The sequence below is a fragment of the Chiloscyllium plagiosum genome, unplaced genomic scaffold, assembly GCF_037043375.1.
Source record: "Chiloscyllium plagiosum isolate Xiang-an unplaced genomic scaffold, Cpla_swu_hap1 HiC_scaffold_8, whole genome shotgun sequence".
NCBI lineage: Eukaryota > Metazoa > Chordata > Chondrichthyes > Orectolobiformes > Hemiscylliidae > Chiloscyllium > Chiloscyllium plagiosum.
Genome location: NW_028270146.1, coordinates 108619430 through 108639843, shown reverse-complemented (window position 1 = coordinate 108639843; position 20414 = coordinate 108619430). Strand labels below are relative to the sequence as shown.

Sequence of the window (20414 nt, the reverse complement as noted above, 5' to 3'; positions counted from 1 at the left end):
GCACACACACACAGCGAGGGAGGGACACGCACACACACACAGCGAGGGAGGGACACGCACACACACACAGCGAGGGAGGGACACGCACACACACGCAGCGAGGGAGGGACACACACACATGCAGCAAGAGAGGGACACGCACACACGAAGCGAGCGAGGGACACGCACACACGAAGCGAGCGAGGGACACGCACACACGAAGCGAGCGAGGGACACGCACACACGAAGCGAGCGAGGGACACGCACACACGAAGCGAGCGAGGGACACGCACACACGAAGCGAGCGAGGGACACGCACACACGAAGCGAGCGAGGGACACGCACACACGAAGCGAGCGAGGGACACGCACACACGAAGCGAGCGAGGGACACGCACATAGCGAGGGAGGGATACGCACATAGCGAGGGAGAGACACACACATACAGCGAGAGAGGGACACGCACACACGCAGCGAGAGAGGAACACGCACACACGAAGCGAGCGAGGGACACGGACACACACAGCGAGGGAGGGACGCGCACATACACACAGCGAGAGACGGGGACACACACACGTAAAGCGAAGGAGGGACAAACACACACAAACACAGAGCAAGGGAGAGACGCGCACACCCAGTGAGGAAGGGACAAACACACACACTTATGGTGAGGGGAAGACACACAGCGAGGGAGGGACACACACTTACACTGCAAGGGAGGGACACGCACACACCGCGAAGGAGGGACAAGCACACACATGTCGAAGGGGAGGGCATGTGCACAGAAATTGAGAGGGACACACAAACAGCGAGAGAGGACACACACAGACATGGCAAGGGTGGGACACGTGCACACAGCAAGCTGGTCACACACTCACACACAAGGGATGGACACACACACACACAGCAAGGGAGGGACACGTGCACACACAGCAATGGGGGACATGCCCACACTGCGAGGGGGATATACACAAAGAGCAAGGCAGGGACACACACACACACAGCGAGGGAGTGACACGCACACACAGCAACAGGGACACACACACAAGGTGAGGGAGGGACACACACACACATACACACAGACACACAGCGAGGGAGGGACACACACACACACACAGAGCGAGCAAGGGACACACAAACAGCGAAGGAGTGAAACGTACACACACAGTGAGAGAGTGACACACACACACACACACACACACAGTGAGGGAGGGAAGGACATGCACACACACAGAGCAAGTGAGGGACACACACACACAGCAAGGGAAGGACATGCACACACACAGAGCAAGTGAGGGACACACACACACAGCAAGGGAAGGACATGCACACACACAGCGATGGAGGGTCATACACAAACACACCCATCGAGAGAGGGACACGCACACAGCGAGGGAGGGACACACAAATATTGAGGAAGTGAAACGTACAAACACACAGTGAGGGAGGGACACACACACACAGCAAGGGAGGGAAGGACATGCGCACACACAGTGATGGGTCATACACAAACACACACAGCGAAGGAGGGACACACACACACACACAGGGAAGGAGGGACAAGCACACACACGGCGAGGGGGAGGAAATGTGCACAGAAAGTGAGAGGGGGCACGCACACAGAGTGAGAGGGGACACACACTGACACGGTGAGGGAGGGACATACACACAGCAAGAGGGACACACACACATACAAAGCGAGGGAGGGACACGCACACACACTCACACAGCGTGGGAGGGACACACAAGCACAGTGAGGAATTGACACGCATACATATACACACACACAGCGAGGGATGGACACTCACATACACTGCAAGAGGGATACACACACTCACAGCAAGAGGGGGACACACACAGTGAGGGGGGGCACGCGCATACACACACACACACACACACACACACACACACACACAGTGAGGGATGGACAAGCACACACAGTGAGTGAGGGACACACACACAGCGAGGGACACACACAGCGAGGGAGTGACATGCACACACAGCAAGAGGGACACACATACATACACACAGTTAAGGGGATACACGCAGACACACAGCGAGGGCGGGACACACACACATACACAGCGAGGGTGGGACACACACACACACACACACACACACACAGAGCGAGCGAGGGACACACAAACAGCGAAGGAGTGAAACGTACACACACAGTGAGAGAGTGACACACACACACACACACACACAGTGAGGGAGGGAAGGACATGCACACACAGCAATGGTGGGTCATACACAAACACACAGCGAGGGATGGACACGCACACAGTGAGAGAGGAACGGACACACACACACACACAGTGAGGGAGGGACACGCACGTGTATACTCACACACACACAGAGCTAGGGAGGGACACGCAGTGAAGGGGGGACACACAAACACATACTGTGACAGTGTGACACGTACACACAAACAGCGAGGAAGGGACACGCGCACACACAGGGAAGGAGGGACAAGCAGACACACGGCGAGGGGAAGAACATGTGCACAGAAACTGAGAGGGTGCACGCACACACAACAGCAAGGCGGACACGCACAGACACTGCGAGGGAGGGACACACGCACACACAGCAAGGGGGGACATGCACTCACACCGAGGGGAGAGGCGCACATACAGTGAGGGGGATATACACAAAGAGCAAGGGAGGGACACACACACACAGACAGCAATGGAGAGACACACGCACACACATACAGGGAGGGACATGCACACACAGCGAGGGATGGACATGCACATACACAGCAAGTGAAGGACAGGCGCGCGTGCGCACACACGCGCGCGCACACACGCGCGCACACACACACACACACAGCGAGGGATGGACAAGCACACACAGTGAGTGAGGGACACACACACACACAGCGAGCGAGGGACACACAAACAGCGAGGGAGTGAAACGTACACACACACACACAGCGAGGGTGGGATACACAAACAGCGAGGGAGTGAAATGTAGACACAGTGAGGGAGGGACATACACACACACAGGGAAGGAGGGACAAGCACACACACGGCGAGGAGGAGGAAATGTGCACACACAGTGAGAGGGGACATGCACTGACACAGCGATGGAGGGACACACGCACACACAGCAATGGGGGACATGCACTCACACAGCGAGGGGGATATACACAAAGAGCAAGGGAGGGACACACACACACAGCGAGGGAGTGAAACGTACACACACACACTGAGAGAGTCATACACACACACACACACACAGCGAGGGAGGAAAGGACATGCACACACACAGCGATGGTGGGTCATACACAAACACACAGCGAGGGATCGACACGCACACAGAGTGAGGGACACACACACACACACACACAGCGAGGGTGGGACACACACACACAGCCAGCGAGGGACACAACAGCGAGGGAGTGAAACGTACACACACACACACAGTGAGGGAGACACACACACACACACACACACACACACACACACACAGAGTGAGGGAATGACACGCTGAGACACGCAGCGAGGGAGGGGGGATGGACACACAAAGCAAGGGAGGGACACACACACACACACACACACACATACACAGCGAGAGTGGGACACACACACACACACACACACACACACATAGCGAGGGAGTGAAACGTACACACACAGTGAGGGAGGAACACACACACCCAGCAAAGGAGGGAAGGACATGCGCACACACAGAGCAAGTGAGGGACACACACACAGCAAGGGAAGGCCATGCACAAACACAGTGATGGAGGGTCATACACAAACACACACAGCGAGGGAGGGACACACATACACACACACACACACACACACACACACACACAGGGAAGGAGGGACAAGCACACAAACGGCGAGGGGGAGGGCATGTGCACAGAAAGTGAGAGGGGGCACGCACTGACACGGTGAGTGAGGGACACACACACAGCAAGAGGGACACACACACATACAAAGCGAGGGAGGGACACGCACACACACTCACACAGCGTGGGAGGGACACACAAGCACAGTGAGGAATTGACACGCATACATACACACACACAGCGAGGGATGGACACTCACATACACTGCAAGAGGGATACACATACTCACAGCAAGGGGGGACACACACAGTGAGGGAGGGACACGCGCATACACACACACACACACACACACACACACACACACACAGTGAGGGGTGGACAAGCACACACAGTGAGTGAGGGACACACACACATACACAGCGAGGGTGGGACACACACAAAAACAGTGAGCGAGGGACACACAAACAGCGAGGGAGTGAAACATACACACACACACACACACACAGTGAGGGAGACACACACACACACAGCGAGGGTGAGACACACACACAAACAGCGAGGGAGTGAAACATACACACACACACACACACACACAGTGAGGGAGACACACACACACACACAGCGAGGGTGGGACACACACAAACAGCGAGGGAGTGAAACATACACACACACAGTGAGGGAGGGACACACACACACACCGTGAGGGAGGGACACACACACACACCGTGAGGGAGGGACACACACACACACACACACACACACACATAGTGAGGGAGGGACACACACAACGCACACACAGTGAGGGAGGGACACACACACACACACACACAGTGAGGGAGGGACACACACACAGTGAGGGAGGGACACACACACACACAGTGAGGGAGGGACACACACACACACACAGTGAAGGAGGGACAAGCACACACACGGCGAGGAGGAGGAGATGTGCACAGAAAGTGAGAGGGGGCATGCACTGACACAGCGAGGGAGGGACACACGCACACACAGCAATGGGGGACATGCACTCACACAGCGAGGGGGATATACACAAAGAGCAAGGGAGGGACACACACACACACAGCGAGGGAGTGACACGCACACACAGCGAGGGAGTGACACGCACACACAGCAAGAGAGACACACACACATACACGCAGTTAAGGGGATACACGCAGACACACAGCGAGGGCGGGACACACACACACACACAGACATACACACACACAGAGCGAGCGAGGGACACACAAACAGCGAGGGAGTGAAATGTACACACACACAGTGAGAGAGTGACACACACACACACACTCACACAGCGAGGGAGGGACACGCACGTATACACGCACACACACACACACACACACACAGAGCTAGGGAGGGACACGCACACACACAGCGAGAGAGAGACACATACACACAACACGATGGAGTGACACACACACACAGCGAGGGAGAGGGACACACACACACAGCGAGGGAGAGGGACACACACACACAGCGAGGGAGAGGGACACACACACACAGGGAAGGAGGGACGGACACACACACACAGTGAGGGACGGACACACACACACAGTGAGGGACGGACACACACACACACACACACACAGGGAAGGAGGGACACACACACACACGGCGAAGGGGAGGAAATGTGCACAGAAAGTGAGAGGGGCACGCACTGACACAGCAAGGGAGGGACGCACGCACACACAGCAATGGGGACATACACAAAGAGCAAGGGAGGGACACACACACACACACACACACAGCAAGACGGACACACACACATACACACAGTTAAGGGGATACACGCAGACACACAGCGAGGGCGGGACATACACACACACAGCGAGGGTGGGAAGGACATGCACACACACAGCGATGGTGGGTCATACACAAACACACAGCGAGGGATGGACACGCACACAGAGGGTGAGGGACATGCACACACAGTGAGAGAGGGACACACAGACACACACAGAGCCAGCGAGGGACACACAAACAGCGAGGGAGTGAAACGTACACACACACTGAGGGAGGGACACACACAAACACACACACACAGTGAGGGAATGACATGCACACACACACAGAGCGAGGGAGGGACACGCTGAGACACGCAGCGAGGGAGGGGGCATGGACACACAAAGTGAGGGAGGGACACGCACACATACATACAGTTAAGGGGATACACGCAGACACACAGCGAGGGAGGGACACACACACACATACACAGCGAGAGTAGGACACACACACACATACACAGCGAGAGTGGGACACACACACACACACGTACACACACACACACACACACACACACAGCCAGCGAGGGACACACAAACAGCGAGGGAGTGAAACGTACACGTACACACACACACACACACACACACACACACCGAGGGAGGGAAGGACATGCACACACACAGAGCAAGTGAGGGACACACACACACAGCAAGGGAAGGACATGCACACACACAGCGATGGAGGGTCATACACAAACACACACAGCGAGGGAGACACACACACATGGAAAGAGGGACAAGCACACACACGGCAAAGGGGAGGAAATGTGCACGGAAAGTGAGAGGGGGCACACACTGACAAGACGAGGGAGGGACACATGCACTCACACACACACACACTCAGCGAGCGAAGGACACACACATACACTGTAAAAGGGTCACACATACTCACAGCAAGAGGGGACACGCACACACAGCGAGGGATGGACACGCTCATGCTCAAGCACACAAACACAGACACACAGCGAGAGAGGGGCATGCACACACATAGCCAGGGAGGGACATGGACACACACAAACACACACACACAGCAAGAGAGGGACACGCGTACACACGGCGAGGAGGAGACACATGCACACACAGCGTGGGAGGGCCACACACCCACACATGCACAGCAAGAGAGACACACACACACACTCACACACTCACAGCGAGGGAGGGACACACACACACAACGAGAGAGGGACACACACACACAACGAGAGAGGGACACACAAAGGGAGGGACACACAGAGCAAGGGAGGGACACACAGAGCAAGGGAGGGACACACAGAGCAAGGGAGGGACACACACACACACACACAGCGAGGGAGGGACACACCCACACACAACGAGAGAGGGACACACCCACACACAGCAAGGGGACACACACACACACACACACAAACACACACACAGCGAGGGAGGGACACGCTGAGACACACAGCGAGGAAGGGAGCATGGACACACACAGCAAGGGAGCGACACATAGCGAAGGAGGGACAAGCACACACACCGCGAGGGGGAGGGCTTGTGCACACAAATTGAGAGGGGGCACACACATGCAAAGCGAGGAAGGGACACGCACAAATATACACACACATACACACACAGCGATGGAGGGACACGCAAATACACACAGTGAGGGGGCTACACGCAGACACACGGCGAGGGAGGGACACACTGCGAGGGATGGGGACACACACACGCAAAGCGGAGGAGGGACACGCACGCGCGCGCGCACACACACACACAAAGCAAGGGAGAGACGCGCACATACAGTGAGGGAGGGACAAACACACACACAAGGGACTGACACACACTCAGAGCGAGGGAGTAACACGTGCACACACAGCAAGAGGCGCACACACACATGCACAAAGCAAGGGAGGCACACGCACACATACACACAGACACACAGTGTGGGAGTGACATGCATACAACGAGGGAAGGCCAAGCACTCATACCAAGAGGGACACACATACACACACACACACACACACACACACACAGTGAGGGAAGGACACTCACATACACTGTAAAAGGGTCACACACACTCACAGCAAGAGGGGACACGCACACCATGCGAGTGATGGACACGCGCATGCTCAAGCACACAAACACAGACACACAGCGAGAGAGGTGCACGCACACACACAGCCAGTGAGGGACATGGACACACACAAACACACATACACTCAGAGCAAGAGAGGGACACGCACACAAACAGCGAGGGAGGGCCACGTACACACACGCACAGCAAGAGTAACACACACAGGGCAGGAAACTGACACATAAACAGTGAGGGAGGGACACACATGCATACACACACACACATACACATACACACAGCATTAGGGAAGGACACTCACATACACTGCAAGAGGGACACACATACTCACAGCAAGAGAGGGACACGTTCACACAGCGAGGGAAGAACGCGCACATGCCCAAGCACACAGCGAGAGAGGGGCACGCACACACACAGCCAGTGAGGGACATGGACACACATGCACAGCAAGACACACACACACACACACACACACACAGAGCGAGGGATGGACACACACACACACACAGAGACAGCGAGGAAGCGACACGTGCATGAGGAAGCACACAAACACAGACACACACAGGAAGAGAGGGACATGCACACACAGCGAGGGAGGGACACGCGCACACACACACACAGACAGCGAGGGAAGGACACGCACATACAGTGGAGGAGCGACATGCGCATGAGGAAGCACACAAACACAGACATATACAGCGAGAGGGGGACACGCGCACACACACAGCCAGGGAGGGACGTGCATACACAGCCAGTGAGGGACACACACAAACACAGAGAGTGAGAGAGGGACATGCGCACACACTGCGAGGGGGAGACACATGCTCACACAACGAGGGAGGGTCAAGCACACATACCAAGAGGGACGGACACACACACACACACACACACACACACACACACACACACACACACACACACACACAGCAAGGGGGGAAACTCACACATACACAGCGAGGGAGGGACACGCACATACACAGCGAGGGAGGGACACACCCCCACACACACAATGAGGAGGGACACACACACACACAGCAAGGGAGGGACACGCACACACACACAGCGAGGAAGGGGGACACACACAGCGAGGAAGGAACATGCAGCGAAGGGACACACACAGACACAGTGAGGGAAGGACATGCACGCGCACATACACAGAGAGCGAGGGAGGGACACGCTGAGACACCCAGCGAGGGAGGGAGCATGGACACACCAGCATGGGAGGGACACGCACACACACAGCAAGGGAGCGACAGGCACACACATAGCGAGGGAGGAACACACAGCGAAGGAGGGACAAGCACACACACCGTGAGGGGGAGGGCATGTGCATACAAATTGAGAGGGGGTACCCACACGCAAAGCGAGTGAGGGACACGCACAAATACACACACACAAACACAGAGCAAGGGAGAGACGCGCACACCGAGTGAGGAAGGGACAAACACACACACTTATGGTGAGGGGAATACACGCAGACACACAGCGAGGGAGGGACACACACATACACTGCAAGGGAGGGACACGCACACACCGCGAAGGAGGGACAAGCACACACATGTCGAGGGGGAGAGCATGTGCACAGAAATTGAGAGGGGCACACAAATAGCGAGAGAGGACACACACAGACACAGCAAGGGTGGGACACGCGCACACAGCAAGCTGGTCACACACACACACACACACACACAAGGGACGGACACATACACGCAAAGCGAGGGAATGACACGCACACATACATACACACACAAACACAGAGCAAGGGAGGGACATGCACACACGCACACAAAGGACGAACACATATGCAAAGCGAGGGAGGGACATGCACACATACATACACACAAACACAGAGCGAGGGACGGACGCATGCACACACAGCGAGCGAGCGACATACAAACACACACAGTGAGGGGGTTACCTGCAGACACACAGCAAGGGAGGGATACACACACATACAGCGAAGGAAGGTACACACACATGTCAAGGGGGAGGGCATGTGCACAGAAATTGAGGGGGGGCACGCACACACAGCGAGAGAGGACACACACAGACACGGCAAGGGTGGGACACGCACACACAGCAAGGGGGTCACGCACTCACACACACAAGGGATGGACACACAAAGCGAGGAAGGGTCACGCACACGTACATACACACACAGAAACACAGATCAAGGGAGGCACATGCACACACGCACACACAAGGGACGGACACACAAACGCAAAGCGAGGGAGGGACACACACAGAGCGAGGGAGGGACACGCTGAGACACGCAGCGAGGGAGGGAGCATGGACACACAGCTTGGGAGGGACACGCACACACATAGCGAGGGAGGGACACACACAGGAGGGACAAGCACACACACCGTGAGGGGGAGGGCATGTGCACAGAAATTGAGAGGGGGCACACACATGCAAAGCAAGGGAGGGAAATGCACAAATATACACACACACATACACACACACAGCGATGGAGGGACACGCAAATACAGACAGTGAGGGGGATGCACGCAGACACTCAGCGAGGGAGGGACACACATACACACACACACAGCCAGGGAAGGACACTCACATACACTGCAACAGGGACACACATACTCAGAGCAAGAGGGGGACATGCACACACAGCGAGGGAGGGACACGCGCATGCGCAAGCACAAAATTACAGACATACACAGCGAAAGAGGGACATGAACACACAGCCAGGAAGGGACACACACAAACACACAGACAGAGCAAGAGAGGGACATGCGCACACCCAATGAGGGGGAGACACACGCCCGCACACAGCGAGGGAGGGACACGTCCGCACACAGCGAGGGAGGGACACGTCCGCACACAGCGAGGGAGGGACACGTCCGCACACACACAAACACGAGGGAGGGACACACACACACAAACACGAGGGAGGGACACACATACACGAGGGAGGGGGACACACACACACACACACACACACACACGAGGGAGGGACACACACACACGAGGGAGGGACACACACACACACGAGGGAGGGACACACACACACACAGCGAGGGAGGGACACACACACACACAGCGAGGGAGGGACACACACACACACAGCGAGGGAGGGAAACACACACACACAGCGAGGGAGGGACACACACACACACAGCGAGGGAGGGACACACACACACAGCGAGGGAGGGACACACACACACACACAGCGAGGGAGGGACACACACAGCGAGGGAGGGACACACACACACACAGCGAGGGAGGGACACACACACACACAGCGAGGGAGGGACACACACACACACAGCGAGGGAGGGAAACACACACACACAGCGAGGGAGGGACACACACACACACAGCGAGGGAGGGACACACACACACAGCGAGGGAGGGACACACACACACACACAGCGAGGGAGGGACACACACACACACAGCGAGGGAGGGACACACACACACACAGCGAGGGAGGGACACACACACACACAGCGAGGGAGGGACACACACACACACAGCGAGGGAGGGACACACACACAGCGAGGGAGGGTCACACACACACACAGCGAGGGAGGGTCACACACACACACAGCGAGGGAGGGTCACACACACACACAGCGAGGGAGGGTCACACACACACACAGCGAGGGAGGGACACACACACACACAGCGAGGGAGGGACACACACACACAGCGAGGGAGGGACACACACACACACAGCGAGGGAGGGACACACACACACACAGCGAGGGAGGGACACACACACACACAGCGAGGGAGGGACACACACACACACAGCGAGGGAGGGACACACACACACACAGCGAGGGAGGGACACACACACACACAGCGAGGGAGGGACACACACACACACAGCGAGGGAGGGACACACACACACACAGCGAGGGAGGGACACACACACACACAGCGAGGGAGGGACACACACAGCGAGGGAGGGACACACACAGCGAGGGAGGGACACACACAGCGAGGGAGGGACACACACAGCGAGGGAGGGACACACACAGCGAGGGAGGGACACACACAGCGAGGGAGGGACACACACAGCGAGGGAGGGACACACACAGCGAGGGAGGGACACACACACACACAGCGAGGGAGGGACACACACACACACAGCGAGGGAGGGACACACACACACACAGCGAGGGAGGGACACACACACACACAGCGAGGGAGGGACACACACACACACAGCGAGGGAGGGACACACACACACACAGCGAGGGAGGGACACACACACACACAGCGAGGGAGGGACACACACACACACAGCGAGGGAGGGACACACACACACACAGCGAGGGAGGGACACACACACACACAGCGAGGGAGGGACACACACACACACAGCGAGGGAGGGACACACACACACACAGCGAGGGAGGGACACACACACACACAGCGAGGGAGGGACACACACACACACAGCGAGGGAGGGACACACACACACACAGCGAGGGAGGGACACACACACAGCAAGAGCGACGCGCACACAGTGAGAGAGAGACACGCACACACACACTCACACAGCGAGGGAGGGACACACAGACACACAGTGAGTGAGTGATATGCATACACACACATACAGAGCGAGGGGAAGACACCCTCACACACTGCAAGAGATGCACACACACTCACAGCAAGAGGGGCGCACACATATACACACACACGCACACACAGCGAGGGTGGGACACGCAGACACAGCGAGGGTGGGACATGTGCTCAAAAAGCGAGAGGGGACACACACACACACGAGGGGACACACACACACACGTGAGGGAGGGTGACACGCAGACATACGCACACATAAACACACACACAGTGAGGGATGGACACGCACACACACACACAGTGAGGGAGGGACATGCTCACAGACATAGTGAGGGAGGGACATGCTCACACACAGCGAGGGAGGGACATGCACACACACAGCGAGGGAGGTACAAAAACACACAGTGAGGGAGGGACACACACACAGTGAGGTGAGTTACACACACACAGCGAGGGAAGGGGACACACACGCATACAAACACACACAAACACAGAACAATGGAGGGACAGGTGCACACACAGTGATGTGTCTCCTCAGACGTGTAATCGTCCAGCTCTCACTCCAGTCTGCTCCCTCACATGGTCACCGTCTCTGTGACTCCCAGGTACAACTAGGCCTCGATCCTCAGTGCTGATTTATATTCTCCCAGCTGAGTCAGCCTCATGCTCCTGCTCCAAGTTGCTCCCTCACACGGTCACTCCCTCTGTGACTCGGTGCTGATTTCGAGCCTCCTGCTCTGCTTTTTATCCAAATCCAAGTCCCAGTCGGCCTTGACCCTCGCTGCTGATTTATATTCTCCCGCTCTGTGCTGCACTCGCTCAGGTTCTCTCCCCTTGTGACTCCCAGGTAATGGTTGGCATCAAGCCTCAGCTCAGCTTTATAACATCCCATTCCGCACTGCTCTCTTACAGGATCGCCGTTGTGCCTGGAAGGCAGTGGGAAAGAGGAGGATTAGACAGAGCAGAGGCTGTTACAGTGATTGTGGGAGCTGTAGGGGATGAGACAGGTTGTCTGGGGAGCTAGGCAGACCTGCAGTGACTAAAGAACGTTACTAGAGCGAGAGTTGCAGACACTGAAGAAGGCAAAGGAAATAGTGGCTTGTTCATGACAGAGCTTTGTAGAGTCTAAAGGGCTTCAAAGTTTGGGAGAAGATTTGTAGCTCGGGTGCTCGTTGTTGTGGTTCTGTTCGCCGAGTTGGGAATTTGTGTTGCAGACGTTTTGTCCCCTGTCTAGGTGACATCCTCAGTGCTTGGGAGCCTCCTGTGAAGCGCTTCTGTGATGTTTCCTCCGGCATTTATAGTGATTTGCATCTGCCCCTTCCGGTTGTCAGTTCCAGCTGTCCGCTGCAGTGGCCGGTATATTCGATCCAGGTCGATGTGCTTATTGATTGAAACTGTGGATGAGTGCCATGGCTCTAGGAATTCCCTGGCTGTTCTCTGTTTGGTTTGTCCTATAATAGTAGTGTTGTCCCAGTCGAACTCACGTTACTTGTCATCTGCGTGTGTGGCTACTAAGGATAGCTGGTTGTGTCCTTTCTTGTCTAGTTGGTGTTCATGGATGCGGACCGTTAGCGGTCTTCCTGTTTGTCCTATATAGTGTTTTGTGCAGTCCTTGCCTGGGATTTTGTACACTACGTTGGTTTTGCTCATGCTGGGTATCGGGTCCTTCGTCCTGGTGAGTTGTTGTCTGAGTGGCTGTTGGTTTGTGTGCTGTTATGAGTCCTAGTGGTCGCAGTAGTCTGGCTGTCAGTTCTGAAATGTTCTTGATGTATGGTAGTGTGGCTAGTCCTTTGGGTAGTGTCATGTCTTCGTTCCGTTGTCTTTCCCTGAGGCATCTGTGAATGAAATTGCGTGGAGTTTGACCCCACCCCACAGCTCACCAATAGGATAAACAACACACTGAGAAACCTACAACAAAAACGGACAGATAACCAGGTTTGACCTACAGAAAATCAAAACTGAAAGCAACAGCACCCTCAGATTCTACGAACTACCTAAAGTGCACAAACCAGACATCCCACTCAGACCCACAGTATCACTACCAGGGATACCATCACACAAACTGGCTAAAGAACTACAGCAGAAACTGAAACACCTGATCAGCGGATCCAGACACTCTATACAGTCAACACAGGAATTCTTGGACATCATCAGAAATACACACATAGACAAGGAAGAAACTATGGTCTCATTCGACGTAACGGCACTGTTCACCTCTATCAACAAAACCCTAGCCAGAGAAACAATAGCCAACCTGCTGGACATACAGAACAGACAACAGGACGGTGAACCTATCAACAAAGACGGCATACTCAAACTACCGGACCTGTGCCTCACAACACACTTCACATTCAACAACCAAATATATGAACAAATCAACGGCACACCCATGGGCTCACCCATCTCTGGACTCATAGCAGAAGCGGTAATGCAAAGATTAGAACAAACAGTCTTACCGCAAATTCAACCCAAACTCTGGCTCAGATATGTGGATGACACCTTTGTAATCGTTAAAAACACAGAAATAGAGAACACACACCGGATCATCAAAGCCACACTCACAGGAATCCGATTCACTAGAGAGGAAGAAAAGGACAACCAACTCCCATTCCTAGCTGTGATGGTACAGAGAACACCGAACGGAGAATTCACCACAAAGATATACATGAAAGACACACACACAGACCAAGTCTTAAACTACGAAAGCAACCACCCCAACACACACAAAAGAAGTTGCATCAAGACACTGTTCAAAAGGGCCACAGCACACTGCAGTACACCAGAACTGCAAAAAGAGGAAGAAGAACACCTATACAATGTATTCGCCAAAAACGGATACCCCCGCAATTTCATTAGGGATTGTCTGTATGGATTTGCTAGACGACTGTCCTCTGATATTGATGAGGGCAGTGCAGATGATGTGGTTTATATGGAGTTCATTAAGGTCTTTGACAAGGTCCCACACGGAAGGCTGGTCCAAAAGGGAAGATCCCATGGGATCCAAGGTACGTTGGCAAATTGGCTCCACAATTGGTGGAGGGTTGGTTTTGTGATTGAAAGCCTTTGCCCAGCGGGTGTACCACAGGGATCTGTGCAGGAACCATTGCTGTTCATTATGGACATTAATCACTCGGATGTGTAAGCAGAAGGTAACATTAGTAGGTTTGCAGGTAACATGAGGGTGTTGTCCACAGTGAGAGGGATGGACTCAGGCTGTAGTCTGATATCGATCAGATGATAAACTGAGCAGAGTAATGGCAGATGGAGTTTACTTCTGATCACTGTGAGGTAATGCACTGTGGGAAGTCGAATAAACGAACGATATACATCATGAATGGTAGGTCCTCCTGGAGTACTGAGGAATACAGGGACCTTGGTGGATAAGTCCCTGTATGTCTGAAGGTGTCAGCACAGGTAGACTGGGTGGGGAATACACCTGAACTGGGAACAGGAGGGGGACCCACATCCTGGTGGGGAGCGTTGCTGGAGCTGCTCGAGAGGATTTAAACTCGTCTGGCAGGGCTGTGTGACCCCAAAGAGTCGTAAGGCCAGAAAGAAAGTTGAGGCTGGTACAAATGTTCAAGAGAACAATATAAGTAGACAAGGCAGGCAAGAACATAGCAGACAATGAGGGAAAACTGGTGGATTAAACTGCAGTTATTTCAATGCAAAGGGCCAAACAGATAAGGCAGATGAACCCAGAGCGTGGATGGGAACATGGGATTGGGATACCATAGGTATTACAGAAACACAGCTGAGGGAGCAACAGGACCAGCAGCTCAATGTTCCAGAGACAGATGCTACAGGAAGGATAGAACAGGAGGCGAAACAGGAGGAGAGCTGGTGGTTTTGATTGGGGGAAACATCCCAGCAGTATCTAGAGGGAGTATTCATGCAGCATCGCCCCGTTAAGCGATATTAGTGCAACTGAGAAATAAAAATTGGCCATTAGTTTTCTACGGTCAGACTACAGCGATAGGCAATGGGAGATGAAGGAGCAAATATGTCAGGAGACTTCAGATATCTCTTAGAATAATAGGGTTTTAATGATAGGGGATCTTAACCTTTCCAAACCTGGACTGGGATTGCTACTAAGTTAAGCATTTGGATGGAAGGAATTTGTTAAGTGTGTTCTGAAAACTCCCAGTCATTATGTAAGTGGCCCAACTGGAGAATGGGGCTAAACCTGACCTCCCCTTGGGAAACAAGGTAGGGAACGGCACTGAGGTGTTAGTGGGGGAACACTTTGGAAAGTTACCACAATTGTATTAGTTTGAAAGTAGTGATGGAAAAGGACAGGCCTGGTCCACAAGTTAAAGTTATTCAATGGACCAAGATCGTATTAGACATGAATTTTTAAAGTAGATCTGGGGAGGCTATTTGCAGGTAAAGGGATGTTTGGCAAGTAGGAATATTTTAAAACCGAGATAAAAGGAGCGTTCAGCGCCAGCGTGCTCCTGTTAGTGTGCAGCTCAATGCTAACAGAATTGGGAAACACTGGTTGAGTCTCGAGGCTCTGGTCAACAAAAAAAGGGGTCACATGTCAGATATAACTGGCTGACTCAAGGGAATCCCTTCAGGAGCATCGGGGCAGTAGAAATACACTTTGGATGGAAATCAGGAATATAAAAAGGGGACATAAGATAGATTTGGCAGAGAAAGTTAAGGAGAATCCAAAGAGGTTCTACAAGTGTATTAAGAGCAAAAGAAGAGCTCGGAACAAACCCGGTATCCTTAGTGATCAATGAAGCAAACGATGTGTGAAACTACAGGATCCGAAACAAATGTTTCACTTTGGAACTTACTGTGGATAAAGACTGGGGCGCTCAGGGAACTAAACAGTGTTTGGCCTGACCACTATTGGAATACTGTGTGTAATTCTGGTCTCAATGCCATCGGAAGGATGTCGTGGAACATGAAAGGATTCAGAGGAAATGACCAAAGATGTTGCCAAGGTTGGAGGGTTTGCGCTTCAGGGAAACGCCTGAATAGGCTGGGGCTGTTTTCAGTTGAACATGGGAAGCTGAGGAGTTAACCGATAAAAGGTGTTTAAAATCATGATGGTCATCGACAGGGTCAATTGACAAGGTCATTTCTCCAGACGAGGGAAACTTTTCAAAGGGGTCTAAAGGACAATTGGCTCCCGCAGAGTGGATGGAATAAGCTGCCAGAGCAAATAGTGGAGGCTGATAGAAATACATTTAAAAGGCATCTGGATGGGTGTATGAATAGCAAAGGTTTAGAGGAATACTGGCAAAATTGTGGCAAATGCGACCAGAAATGTCATGCAGGAGTTGGTCCGAAGGGCCTGTTTCCATGCTGTACATCTCTATGACTCAACGTCTTGAAATGAGTCCACAAGATAGAAAAGGAGGTGCTGGAGGTTTTAAAACACAAAGGTAGATAAATCCCCAGGACCTGATCAAATGTATCTCAAGACATTGTGGGAAGCTGGTGAAGAAATTGTAGGGCCCCTAGCAGAGATATTTGTACCATAGAGAGCTGCATGTGATAGGCTGTTAGACTGGAGGGTGGCATTGTGGACAGTGAAGAAGGTTTTCTGAGATTACAAAGGGATCCTGATGAAATGTGTGAATGGCTGAAAACTGTCGATGGAGTTCAATCTGAATAAATACGAGGTAATGCATTTGGTAAACAAACACGGGCAGAGCTTATACAATTAATGGCAAGACCTTCGGTAGTGTTGTAGAACAGAGGGACCTCAGGGTTCAGTTACATAATTCTTTGAAGTTTGCAACATGGAGAGACAGGATAGTTTAAAAAAAGGTGCTTGCCTCACTTGCTTTCATTGCTTAGTCCTTTGGATATAGGAGTTGGGAAGTCATATTGAGATTATACAGGCCATTGGTGAGTCCTCTTCTGGAATACTGTGTCCAGTTCTGGTCGCCCAGTTATAGGAAGATTATTATTAAGCTGGAAAGGGTTGGGAGGAGATTTACTGGGATGTGGCTGGGTACGAAAGGCTTCAGTATAAAGAAAGGCTGAATAGGTTGGTATTTTCACTGAAACCTGAATGTTGACAGATGACCTCATAGAAGTTTATAAAATCATGAGGAGGATAGATAGAGTTAATGGGAGTTGTCTTTTCCCATGGACAGGGGAGTTTCAAGACAAGGCACTACATTTTTAAGTTAGAGGAGAGACATATAAAATAAAACACATGAGAGGCACATTGTTACACAGAGGGTGGGTTGTGTGTGAAATGAACTTCCCAAGGAAGGGGTGAACATGGGGACAATTACAATGTTCAAAAGACATTTGGATTAGTACATGAATAGGAAAGGTTTGAAGGGATATGATCCAGGGACAGGCAGGTGGGATGAGATCCGTTTTAGAGTATGGTTTGCGTTAACCAAACAGTGTGGTATGACTCTTGACTATGATTATAATGTTGCGTCATTAATTAAGAAAGGCTGCAAGAGAAAGCCAGGGAACTACAGACTGATGAGCGAGACATCAGGGTGGGTCAGTTGTTGGAGGTCATTCTGAGAGGTAGGCCTTACATGCATTTGGAAAGATAAGGCCTGATTACGGACAGCCAGCATGGCTTTGTGCATGGGAAAACACGTCTCACAAACTTGACTGGAGTTTGCTCAAGATGTGACCAAAAAGATAGACGAAGGCAGAGCAACAGACGTTGTTTCTGGCTTCCGCAAACCCTTGTTCAGGATGTAGCATGATACATTGGTTAGTAATCACAAGGGATCAGGGAGAGCTAGCCAACTGGATACAAAATGGGATGACAGTGGGAGACAGAGGGTGGTGGGAGAGGGTTTTGTTCAGACTGGAGGCCTCTGATCAGCAGCGTGCTGTAAGGATTGGTGCTGGGACCACGGTTGTGCACCATTTACATTAACAATTTGAGTGAAAATATAGGAGTCCCTGTTAGTATATTTATGGATACCAAGATTAGTGGAAGAGTGGGCAGGGAATATAGTTATCGAAGGGGATGTTAATCAACTGGGCGAAGGAATGAAAGATGGAGGTTAATTCAGGTGTTGGATTTAATTCAGACAAACCAGGGAGGACTAACACAGGTAATGGTTGGGCCCTGGACAGTGTTGTCGAACAGAGAGAGACCAAGGGGTGCAGTTACATTGTTTCTTGGATTGGCATCGCAGGGCGACAGGGTGTTGAAAACAGTAATTGGCACACTTGTCTTCATTGGTCAGAGCATTGAGTACATGAGTTGGAGATATTGGTAACACTGTCGTCAATATTTCTCCTGGGCAGAAGAGGCCACAGGGTGACCTTATAAAGGTTTATGAAAACAATTAGGGTCTAAGTAAGGTGAATTGCCAAGGGTAGGTGAGTCCAAAGCTAGAGGCATAAACGTGAGGTGAGAGAGCAAGGATTTAAAGAGGGAGCTGAGGGGCAACATTATCCACAGAGAATGGTGCATAGACGGAACGGGCTGTCAGAGGAAATGGTAAAAACAAGTACAATTACAACATGGATGAGTCACTCGGGCAGGTACGTGGAAAGGAGAAGGTTTGAAGGGATATGAGCCAAACACAGGCAAACGTGACTCATTCCATTTAGGAAACCTTGGCCAAAGAATCATGCCGCACAGAAACAGATTTGATGTCTCTAATTATTGGAGGAGGAGACTATCGTGACAAGGCATGTTGTAGAGACTGAAGCAAGTTACAGCGATATGGATGGTCATCTGGACTGGAGGTTTCAAATATGTGAAATAATTGGTGAGAGGGGAGGAGATGACAGAGATAGGAACTGTTATAGGAGTTAGAATGATTGAAGACACTGGTCCTCAATACAAGCCATTGATACAGTGTTGGAGAGGGAATAGGGAACAAAAAGATCCCAGGCAGCATTACCACCCTCTCGTGGGAGGTCTGCATTCCCCTCAGTTGTTCTGATGCTCCCTAAGAAAGCACAGGCCTGAACTGATAACTGGGAACTCCCGATGCTGTCTCATTACAATAAAACTTGCAGCAGGCGTGGTGATTGAGCCTTGGGTGTGTTTGTACTGTGTTCCCCCTCCAGCACTTTCTCTATGTCATGTCTTGTTAGCTGATGTTTGGATCCCCCTTATTACTTTCTACTCTGTACACTGGAATGACCTTACCTGGCAACAGGATTTATTGAAGACTCCCGACCTCCCTGACTTTGTCTTTCTGGCTGACCAACCATCGTCCCAACCAGCAGTTGGCAAGTCTATTGAGTCAGGAACTCCATGAGTACCTGTA

General features: G+C 52.7%; 1 long non-coding RNA gene across 1 annotated transcript in view; it reads right to left on the bottom strand.

Moving 5' to 3' along the window:
* The window catches only part of LOC148149488 (uncharacterized), a 92566-nt gene extending 72152 nt beyond the window's left edge, over positions 1 to 20414 (bottom strand). Inside the window, exon 1 of the long non-coding RNA XR_015757784.1 lies at positions 20294 to 20414. This is a non-coding gene — a long non-coding RNA (uncharacterized LOC148149488). The remainder of the gene's footprint in view (positions 1 to 20293) is intronic.